This window comes from Gopherus flavomarginatus, chromosome 11 (genome assembly GCF_025201925.1).
Source record: "Gopherus flavomarginatus isolate rGopFla2 chromosome 11, rGopFla2.mat.asm, whole genome shotgun sequence".
In the NCBI taxonomy this organism is placed as follows: domain Eukaryota; kingdom Metazoa; phylum Chordata; order Testudines; family Testudinidae; genus Gopherus; species Gopherus flavomarginatus.
This window is the reverse complement of record NC_066627.1, coordinates 51693040-51704309: the sequence shown is the minus strand read 5'-3', so window position 1 is coordinate 51704309 and position 11270 is coordinate 51693040.

The window sequence follows — 11270 nt, the reverse complement described above, 5'->3', positions numbered from 1 at the left end:
TGCTGGCATGGAGAACTCCTGCTCTGCTCTTTGCAGTGTCGTCTTCTCTAAAATACAGTAGGGAAATGATTTGGGGGTATATGTGCTGCCGTTGGTTGTGCTGTTCAGAAACTCCTCTGCTATTAAAGTGTAGAAACGCTTCCTTCTGGGTTATGGGGAGAGTGGCTCAAAACTCAGAATTCTCATTTCACAGGGACATTTTGACACTTTCAAAATTTGTTTTCATTCCAAATCCAAGTGAAAACAATTGTCTTAAAATTCTGGAAAAAAATTCATATAGAAAAATTTGTTGTAGAAAATGTTTTGAAGTTTTGTTTCAAAATGAAGTTTTGGTTGTGAAATGTCTGGTTTTCATGTCTGTATTTTACGTTACTGCATAACATGTCAGTAGTAGCACTGCATAGCTGTGTCATGACGACTCACTGGACTATTTCAGTGACTGTTTTATTTTAATGTTATTTTTGACAAACATTAAGGGCAGCTGTCACTTGAGATGTTTCAATCAGTACTGTTTTTAGATGCAGGTTACTCCTCTTTGTGTTGTAAAGAAATAGTTTGACACTGACACATTTAACATGAAAATGATAATCTTTCAGTATGCTAATTAGAAGAGCAGCTGTATTTAATATCCTAGCAAAATGATTCCAGGATCACAGAAGTAGATTAGAAACAGCTGCTCCTCTAGTTAGTACTCAGAGCACTTCTCTTATATTGTTGTTGAAAGTGTCAGTGTCAAACTGTTTCACTACAACACACACAGGAGACATTTTCAGCAGGAAAACTGTTTCAATCTGTACTGAGCAGCAGCTGCCTTTAATGATGTTAAAAATAAAATAAGTAGATATTTCAATTATTATTTAGTTGTCATAATATGACATGACATGACTTGACAGGCCATGTCATAATGTAGTACTGCTAACATGTTATGAAATAATGTAAAAAAACCCCAAAAATATAAATTAAAATAAAATAAATTGACACATTTTATTTTGAAACTAAATTTCAAAGTTTTTTTCCAAACCAGAAATTGTTAGGCTCTACATCTTCATGACCAGTTTCATTTTAATCGGAACAGCATTTTCCAGCAGAACAGCGTTTTGATGAAAACTTTCTGCCAGCTCTCAGCACAGGTATATAACTTTGGAGAAAATTTAATTATTTTTTTTCAGTATACTCGATGTGTCTATTGGGATCATTGGCATATGTACCTATCGTCATTCTTAGAACCGCTGATGTCGAAACAGAGCTGGACTGAGACACTGCCAGGGAGGGTGAACTAGAAGAGTATGTTGGTTTTACCCTAGACCAGGGCCAGAGACCCCTAGAGCAGCAGTGATCAACATGCAGCTCAGACTAAACATCCTCCTGAGTTTTATAGGACCCCGTGCTCTGAACTATCCCCTGCCTCTGTTCACCAGAAGCTGGGAATGGGCGATGGACTGGATCACTTGGTGATTCCCTGTTCTGTTCATTCCCTCTGGTGCACCTGGCTAGATCAGGGGCTCTCAAACCAGAGGTCGTGACCCCCCTTGGGGTCATGAGGTTATTACAGGGGGGTATGTGAGCTGTCAGCCCTGCCCCAAACCCCGCTTTTCCTCCAGCATTTATCATGGTGTTAAATATATTAAGGGTTTTTAATTTATAAGGGGTGTCGAAACTCAGAGGCTCACTCTGTGAAAGGGGTCACTAGTACAAAAGTGTGAGACCCACTGGGCTAGATGGACCTTTGGTCTGACCCAGTCTGGCTGTCCTTATATACTCCTCTTGACAAATTCATGGATTGTGAGGACAGAAGGGCCCACTGTGATCCTCTAGTCTGACTTCCTGCATGCCACAGGCCAGAGACCTGCCCCAAAGCAAGTGCTAGAGCAGAGCTCTGTAGCGAGGGGGCAGGATCAGCTGCCAGGGAAGGCGAAGGCATTGCCTCATGGGACAGAAGCCCTGTCTACACTGAGGACATTGAGATCAAACCAGCTTTACTCTAGCAGCAGTTCCGCCCTAGGGTTGCAACGGGAAGAAAGCTACAACCCCACCCAGTGCTGGCATTTCACCACCATGCATCTGGCTCTGCTCAGAGCAGCGTTGGATGGCACAACTGAAACTGCCACCAGGGTGTCTCAGCCAGTCCTCTCCCCTCATTGCTGGATCTGCAGAAAGCCTGAGCATAGAGCCAGAGTCTGTGGTTCTCTCTGACTTCTGACCTGGACCTCTGCAAGCTGGTCTCTCTCACCAAGAGAAGTTGGTCTAATAAAAGATATTCCCTCCCCTACTCTCTCAGATTTTTCTCAGCAGTCGGAGGAATGTTTGCTCATGGCACAAACATCCTTGACTGCCAGGAACTGACACGGTGGAATTCAGGGGCCCTTGGGTTCCAGAGGCCAGGCTGGAAGATTTAGGAGCAGGAGAGTCTGGGTTGGAGGTGATGGGTGTGAAGGGATGGATGAAACAACACTAAGTCTAGGGCCCTCTGGAACTTCATAACTGACCCAGAGATGACTGCAGCGTCTGCATGGCCCTGTTTTATGTCCTCTCCCTGGGCTGCGCTGCTCCCCTTCACGCTCTCTGCAAAGGCATTGGGTAAGTTGGCATTTCATTCCAGGCTGGTGGCTGATACAGACACATCCAGAGCAGCTGGGTCCTGGGTGAGGGGCACTTGGGAACTGCCCTGAATTAAATCAGTGGAGACTCCTGTGCCGAAGAGCAGGATTTGGCCTGGTGCTTTCCTTGGAGGAGGCTGTACATGGGCTCCAGACTCACATGCGTGAACTACCAATGTGCAATTCCCCACTGTCACGGAGTCACCGGGCGATGCTCTAGAACTGCTCCCCACCAAGCCAATCAGGACTTTGGGGAGCCTCCTCTCCCTTGGAGCAGACTTGTTCAGGGCAAGAAGCTCACACAGCTTCACCTCCTGGGTCTCTCCTTGGAGCATTTAGCATCCTCTGCCCCTCCGTGCGCTTCCCACAGCGAGTCCACCCCAGCGGGGTCCTGGGGAAGCCACCGGGTTCTGCACCCCCACTTTGCAGTCAGACGTGACTCTCAGCCAGCCAGTAAAACAGAGGTTTATTCGATGACAGGAACAGGGTCTAAAACAGAGCTTGTAGATACAGCGAACCGGAACCCTCGGCTGGGTCCATTCTGGGGGGCAGTGAGCCAGACCCCCAGGTCTGCCCTCCACCCTTGACCCCAGCCAGCTCCAGACTAACAACCCCTCCCAGCCCCTCCTCTCTGCTCAGCCCCTTTCCCAGGCCAGGAGGTCACCTGATCCCTTTGTCTCCAACACCTTCAGCTGGCACCTTTGCAGAGGAGGGGCCCAGGCCATCAGTTGCTAGGAGACAGAGTGTCAGGCATTTAGGTGCACTGGCCCTTTGCTCTGCCAGATACTTAAGAACTGCCATGGGGACACTGAGGCACCAACACAGTATTCAGAGCAAACATTAAGAACATTCCCAAAAGAACTTCAGGACCAGACTTCAAAGAGAAACTGCTGAGCTTCAGTTCATCTGCAAATTTGACACCATCAGCTCAGGATTGAACAAAGACTGTGAATGGCTTGCCAATTACAGAACCAGTTTCTCCTCTCTTGGTTTTCACACCTCAACTGCTAGAACAGGGCCTCGTCCTCCCTGATTGAACTGACCTCGTTATCTCTAGCTTGCTTGCCAGCACACACATATATACCTGCCCCTGGATATTTCCATTACATGCATCTGAGGAAGTGGGTATTCACCCACGAAAGCTCATGCTCCAAAACGTCTGTTAGTCTATAAGGTGCCACAGGATTCTTTGCTGCATTCCCAGTTCGTCACATCTCTCCCCCCTTCAAGACCGAACTGAGCGAGGTCACTCCAGCCAGTGACCTGGGGAAGTTCGAACCCACCAAGGTTCCCATGGATGCCCCAGCATCTCTCCCATTCTTCGGTGTGAGTTACACCAGGACAGTCCAGTCTCACGCCCTCCCTTAGGTCGGGTGTGCTTGATGGCACTTGCACGCCGCAGGTGGGAAGGTTTATGCAGCCCACACCCTTTGCCACCCCAATACCCCTGGGGTTCAAGCTGGGATTGGGTCTTTCCCCAGCCCTCCGGTCTGTGATTCAGGCTCTTTTGGTTAAGAGCCCCCATCTTGGCCTTTGCCAGCTCGGGGCTTGGGCAGCCGCTTCCCACTTTGTGGCCCAGACACAACACCTCTGCCGTCCCCCCTTGCACTTTCCAGCTTTTAACGTCAGTCCCACCTTCTTGAGGCAGCCCAGCCCCCTATTCACCTGGGACACCTGTTCCTCCCAGGTCTGGCTAAAGGTGCACATGTTATCAGTGTCTGCCAGGGCCAAGTTCTCCATCGCCCTCTGCTTCTCTAGAATCTCCCCAGGCCTAGGCATGGGGTCGGCACCAGACACTGTGATGGCTTTAAGCTTTTGATAGCCCCCATAAAACCAGATCATCCTGTCTCCCTTGGGGATCAGCCCCACGGGTGAGGCCCATGGGCTATAAAACGGCTGGATCCCATCTAAAGCCAGTAGGTCCTTGACCTCTCTCTCCAGGTTCTGGGCTGCTTTCCCAGTGACTCTGAATGGGGAACACCTGATGGGGAGATTGTCTCCCACCTCAGGGAAGAGATCCCCCTGGGGGTCTTCCCCCTTTTCCACCCAATCCTCCCTCTTCAGGTACAGGGGTCCCCTCACTCCTCCCATCCAGCAGCTCGAACGGGAAGAACCCTGTGGATTCCTGGGGCACCACCTGCTGCCTCCCGATTCCCCTCAGTTCTACTTCCCCTTGGGGAGCCCATTCCCGGTACAGGAATCCCTTCTCCTGCAGGACTCTGTCCCTGCAGCCTTCCCCAAGGGGGTTTGCAGCGCTGTGGCCAGCAAGTTCCCTCAGCTTCTCCAAGGAGGGATCCTTCTGCAGCTCGGTCTGGGATCCAGCTGCTGGGGCAGGGAGTGGGACCTGCTCCCTCTCGCTGGCTGGGCCAGGGGTCACAGCCTCCCTGAGCCCTGTCCCTGGTAGCTCCCTCCCTGCTGTGTAATCACTTCCCAGCAGCACGTCTGGACCAGGCAAACCTGTTTGGCAGCTGACCTGCCCTGCCTGGGTGTCCCTGCACTCGGCTGGGGTCTCAGCTCCCTCCGTGCTCAGCACTGCCCTTGCTGTCCCAGTGGGGACAGGCAGCGAGCTCTCTGGTCTGGTCACAGCATCAGAGCCAGCGTGAGCCCCGTCTCTGGTGTGCAGGGGGGCGGGGAGCATCTCTCCCTCCCACTCAGCCCCAGGGGGCTGGTTACAGGTAGGCAGGTATCCTGAGCCCAGCAGCCCCTCCCCCCTGCCAGCCGGGTCGTTTGCATTTTCACTGCCCATTTCCATCCTAGCCAATTGGTTCCCTGGATTTGAATTCAAACCCTCGGCCGTTACAGGAGCGGGGCCTGGATCCTGTCCCAAGGGGAGACAGTCACCCCCCAACACGGCCTCCCAGCCGATGTCCTGGAGAACCCCAACCACCAGCCAGCCTGACCCCTCCTGGGTCTGCACAGGGATCTGGGCCATAGGCAGGGCGAGGGGCCTCACCCCAGGGAACTTCACCCAGGTCCCACAGTCCCTCAGCATCTGGGGCTGCACCACCACAGTTCTCTCTGTCCCAGGATCTCGCCCCTGCAGGCGTGTTTCCCCACTGACCTCTGGGCAGCCCCCTATGTCTCTCTGCTCCACCATCACCAGTCCACGCTGCTGCTGCTTCTCATGCAGCTGTTCCTCGGGCTCTTGCTTTCTCTCACGGTCCTCTCGCTCTCTCGGGCTCTGCTCCCATCCCATCCGTCTCCAATCTTCTGATGGGGAACCCAATCGTGAAGACCCTCGTCTGATTGGGGACCAGACTCTCGGGGATGCCTGGCTGATGCTCCAGCTGCTCTCAGATCCTCTTGTAGCCCCATCTGGGCCAGGAATCTGCTCCTCAGAGCGGTGCTTCTCCTTCAACTGCACGATTAACTGTGCCTTGGTGAATTTCCCCATGCGTAACCCTCTCTTTGTGCACAGGATCACAATGTCCTTCTCAAGGAGATGGTGATAGGCCATCACTTCACCATTCCCAAGTGGCTCTGGACTCACAGGCCTGTGTGCTCTTGGCTCCCCCATGGTTTCCAGGAAGAACCCCTGGTGTGCCAGCCCTTCTCGTGATCACCACCTCTTTGCCAGGGTCGAGCTGCAGACTCCTCTGCCCCTGGGTCTGCTCCTGCAATCCCCAGGGGAACCCTACTACTGCAAAATCCTTCTCTCTCCCAGGGTCAAGCGGCAAGCTCCTCCGCCCCTGAGACCGCTCGCTGCAATCCTCAGGGGGACCCCGTTACTCCAACAGTCCTTCTCGCTGGTCACACACTCCCAGAGGTTAACTGCCCCCTGAAACCGTCCCTCTCTGAGCCTTCAGCACGCCTGGTCCTCATTATCCCTCTTTTGTTTTACTGCTCCCCAGTCACTTACTGCAAGCAGCGCCATTCACGGGGTGCAGTACGTCCCGCCGCTGCCACCAGTTGTCACGGAGTCACCGGGCGATGCTCTGGAACTGCTCCCCACCAAGCCAGGCAGGACTTTGGGGAGCCTCCTCTCCCTTGGAGCAGACTTGTTCAGGGCAAGAAGCTCACACAGCTTCACCTCCTGGGTCTCTCCTTGGAGCATTTAGCATCCTCTGCCCCTCCGTGCGCTTCCCACAGCGAGTCCACCCCAGCGGGGTCCTGGGGAAGCCACCGGGTTCTGCACCCCCACTTTGCAGTCAGACGTGACTCTCAGCCAGCCAGTAAAACAGAGGTTTATTCGATGACAGGAACAGGGTCTAAAACAGAGCTTGTAGATACAGCGAACCGGAACCCTCGGCTGGGTCCACTCTGGGGGGCAGTGAGCCAGACCCCCAGGTCTGCCCTCCACCCTTGACCCCAGCCAGCTCCAGACTAACAACCCCTCCCAGCCCCTCCTCTCTGCTCAGCCCCTTTCCCGGGCCAGGAGGTCACCTGATCCCTTTGTCTCCAACACCTTCAGCTGGCACCTTTGCAGAGGAGGGGCCCAGGCCATCAGTTGCTAGGAGACAGAGTGCCAGGCAATTAGGTGCACTGGCCCTTTGCTCTGCCAGATACTTAAGAACTGCCATGGGGACACTGAGGCACCAACACAGTATTCAGAGCAAACATTAAGAACATTCCCAGTTCGTCACACCCACCTGGGAGCTTGACTCCATGTTTGGGGTCTGTGCTTTGCCTGTTCTCAATTGCATCCTGCCATTGTGCATTGTCCTTCCCCATGGGGAGCGACTTTGAACTGTAATGGGGAGCTTCAGCTAGGGAGCTGTCACGCACCTGGCTAACAATCCGCACGAGCCTGACCCCACTTACAAGCAAATTTAATTTTTGTAACATAACATGCATGTTTGCCCTAAATGAGAGCAAAGAAATTCCCCATAGACTCTTCTGTGGTCTAGAAAGAGGAAGGGGCAAAGTCCTATTGCTTGAGAGAAGACTAGACCCAGCTGTGGAGCACGGAACGAGGAGAACACTCCTGCGTGGGTGCCAGGGCCTGCACCTGCTGGAGAGTTTCACCCTGTTTCCCCTGGACGCCAGAAATCCGTTGTTGTTGTTGGAGCCTAATAAAGCAAAGTTCATTCATTGTGTTTCCTTGAGGCTTAGCTACTGTTTTCTTCTTCCAAGCATTTGGGAATGTACCCCTCATGCCTGTGCGTGAACCACTAGACAGTACTTCCTCTCCAAACCTAAATGAACGCTCTCACGCAGCCCTTCTGGCCACCCCCAGGCTGCTGGGTTCAGGTCCCAACAGGCTGGGTCCCAGAAGGCTGCAGCCCTGTTTCTCCCCTTGGCCTCTATGGCAAACTGCCTGGGCATGAGTTTTGTCTGTTACCATGTCACAGAAATAGCCCCCGGTGGCACAGCTGCCCTAGGTCACTGGAACCAGTGCTGACCCCGCAGCCTCCCGTAGGTCAAGCACACCCTTTCCCAGCGCTCCCAAGGGGCGGGGACGCTAGGTTTACAGTTCTCTTCAGGGACACGGGCGAGTGAAAGGGAAAGAGACATGGGCATTGGAGGGGTTTCTAACCAGAACTGCCCTTTATTAAGGCAGTGTGAGAAATACACAGGTACAGGCAAAATGATAAAACCCTACATGCGTGTCTCTGCATCCGTGTCCTCATCACTTTGGAGCATTCTGTGGGCTTAGGCAGAGTCCTCCAAGGAGGCCAGGATAAGGACTCTCTTCCAGGACATGGAATCTCTCAAATGGCTGATGAGAGACCCTCTTTTACAAGCTCCAGCCCCCTTGGTCAGGTGATCAAAGTCCCTCACCAGGTGACCTTTTCATCAGTTATTGCCCCTCTGGAGTTCAGCTTTGAAAAGCTGGTTTGCCCTGGACAATAGCCATCTCTTTGTCCAAGGGTGCTCCATTTAAATGGATGATCATCAAAGTTTAATGACCTTCCAATGTTAGCCTGTGCTACCAAGATGCAGGTAAACAGCCAGCAGGAAGGCACTGACCAGCCCTACAATCAGGATGGAGTTTGCAGCCTGACAAAGATACATGCAGAGAGTCCCCAGTATCAAACAGAATTTGTAGGGCATACAGACACAGAATTCCCAAATCATCACAAACACTTAGGAGTTACTGCAATTCACATGTACAAGGGCTACTTTTCAAAGACCAGCTGGGTTCATCTCATGCCTGGCCTTAGAATCCTGGTCCTAGTTCTCAGTGCTGTGCTCAGGCCATCTCTGGGTATGAACATCTGGGCTATAAAGTGCATATAGGGCTGCATCTATACGAGGCTGTCTGGCCTGTTACCTGGGACTGGTGCAGTTCCCTCTGTGCAGCAGTGGCAGAGGCTGTAGCACGGACAGGACTCTGGTGGTTTCCTCACTGTGTTGTCTCACCCTACCTAGAGCCGACCTAGAGTCAAAAATGCCTGAGTCCTGCCTACGTTACAGCTTCCTCCATTGCTACCCCTGGAGCAGCAGCACGGGTGAGAATTACAGGTTGCCAGTTTCTTAGTGTAGCATCAAGGTGTAGAAGTGGGGTGTGAAATACAGAAACATTAACAACAGTCAGAACTTATTTCTTTAGCGCTGCCATGAAAATACATTTCCCCTGAGACTGCATCAGAAGATCTCTGAGGGAGGCACTCGTGTAATATCCCAGCACCTCACAATTAGTGTATTTAGCCTCCCAACAGGCCCTGAGGCAGGGCAGCCCCAGTATCCCCCTTGCATGGAGAGACCAGACAAGTTGTCCAGGGACACGCCTGGTGGCTGGCAGAACAGGGCATTGAACCCCAGTCTCCCTGGGGCAAGGGGAGCACCTGACGCTGTGGGCGATCCTGCCACTCAGCAGCTGCTGCCTTTGGCCACTTTGTGGGTGGCCCCAGCTTTGTGTGGTGCTTTCCTGAGCTGGAGCTGGGCTACCTGGGTTCTGGCACCAGGGCGTTTGCACAAGATCCCTGACTGGCTGAGCCGCCCCCATCATGGGCTCAGCAGAGGAAGCCATTTTGAGTAACTTCCTCAGGCAGGGCTGGGAGGAGAGAAGAGTCCAGAGGAAGGAACGGGCCTAGTTCCCACCACCAGCGTCGAGTGGGCTGGTCCTGTCCCCACAGAAGACACCACCAGGTAGGGGACCAGGTGTTTTCTATCTAGCCCGACTGCTGCAGAAGCCTTTGCAAGGCCCCGTCAGCGTAGCTGCTCCGGGCAGGGCTGCGTGGGCTTGCGGTGGGGAAGGGGATTGTGACGGGCTTTGGGTGTTGCTTGCTCAGAGATGCTCACGCTTGGCTCGTGGGGTCCCACGCGGCTATTCCTGAGGGGAGGCTGCATCCCTGTGTAGCTGAGGGAGCAGGGGCAGTGGCTTGGCATAGCCTCCAGTTACACACCCGGGGCCCGGGCGGGTGTGTGGCATGTTTCTAGCGAGCCAGCTAGAGCACAGCTAGTGTGGGGGCAGCACCTCGCAGCTCAGACGCGGATGTACTGTTACCCCAGGCTGCCAGCTCAACCTCCATTTTCCTTTCACCGTCAGTAAAGCATTAGGATCCTCTTCCCTTCCAGCTCACTGCTGCCAGGAGCCTTTGCCATAAAAGCCCTGTGCCCTGCTGCTGCCCTGCCGTGGGCAATTCTGCACAGAAATGCTGCCCCTGAAGGGACACGGGCACCTCTTCCCTTTCCTCACACATGACAGGCTGCAAAGCAAAGATCTCCCCACAGCTCTGTCACACCCACTAAGGGCTCCACAGATCTGCAGACACACCTCCACCACGCAGACCAACTACTGCCATCACCGTCCAGTTCCGCTCCGCCTGACACCGCCCACGCTCGCTGTACCGGGAGTGCATGCAGATAATAAACGCTCGGCTTGCTCTCCTCACTCAGCTCACGACTGACAACCCCTGTGCCCTGCTCTGTGTTGAACATACACAATTCGGCACTGACATGATGCATGCTGGAGCCAGAAGATACATTTGCTGCTCTGCCCTTTGCCTTCACACATTGCAAAACGTGGATTTCCTCATATCACAGTCACAGCCCTGTCACGTGCCACAAACTAACCCACACGTCTCCTCCTCTGACAGACACTTCTACCAAGCAGGCCCAGCTCTTGCCTCCGCTGTTTAGTGTTGGCACATCTAACCCCCTGGCTGCACCTGGCGTGTACACCAGCAATCCTCATTGGCTGCTGCCAGCTCCCGAGGAAGAGAGGGAAACTGGTGTGAGCAACCTTCCCATCCCCCCACCCCTTGTCCTTTAATAATGTTTGATGGAATCCTGGGGAGGGCTGAATGTGGTGTAGAAGGAGGTGAGGAGCTTGTATATTTCAGCACCTGTGGGGTGGGCAGAATAACAGTATGTGTGTTACTGGGACGTGGTGGGGCATAGCTGAAGGAAGGCAGAGTTAAGGTTGCATGGGCAACCTTATCTCTACACTTCCCAGTTTTCCAAAGTTTGAGATTTGCTCAATTCAGCATTCTGAAAGGGGATGACCGACTACCAAGCCACTGTAAGTATCTGTCAGTGTAGTCTTTTGCCATTGAATGTATTGGCTTTGTGGCTACAGAAACGGAGAGAGCTATTTAGAGGGGAATCAGAGAGTGACTCGTTTGGATTCCTGGATGAATTGACGTAGAAAAAAAATCCACTGACCCAGCATTTTACTGGGGGCCTCAATTCACCTAGGAAGGACAGAAAACACAATTTCATATTAATTTAGTGGAAAAACACCCCTGCTCCCAGCCGGCTGTAAGCCAGACAGAGAGATTATTGGGA